Raw genomic sequence first — 512 nt, forward strand, 5'->3', positions numbered from 1 at the left:
CAGATTTTTCTTAAATTCACTCCTCTCCTGCTTTAAGCCTCCCCTCCCTCCTCCTCTTCTTTTAATTTCCCCGTCTCCTTCGTACTCTTTTTTTCCTTCTCTCTATTTCCCTTCCTACTTCCTCTGTGCCTCTTCTCCCTTCTCCCTTCCTTTCTCCTTCTCCATTTCCTTTTCTCTTTCATTTCCCTCCGTTTTCCTTCTATTCCTCCTTCCTCATTTCCATTTTTGTCTTTTAAGCTACCTTTTAACTTTCTTCCTCTTCCCTTTTTTCTCCATCTCTCTTTCCTCTTCTCCTAACTTTCTTCCTCTTCCCCCTTTCTTCTCCTTCTTTCTTTACCTTCTCCTTCCTCTCTTCCTCTCCTTCCTTTCTTCCTCTCCCCCTTTCTTCTCCATCTTTCTTTACCTTCTCCTTCCCTCCTCTCTCTTCCTTCTTCTCCTCCCCTTTGCTTGCTCCATTTAATTTAACTTCTCTACCTATCACTTTTGGACGCGTCTATTTACCTCGCAAAGTC

The sequence above is a fragment of the Penaeus monodon genome, chromosome 33, assembly GCF_015228065.2.
Source record: "Penaeus monodon isolate SGIC_2016 chromosome 33, NSTDA_Pmon_1, whole genome shotgun sequence".
NCBI lineage: Eukaryota > Metazoa > Arthropoda > Malacostraca > Decapoda > Penaeidae > Penaeus > Penaeus monodon.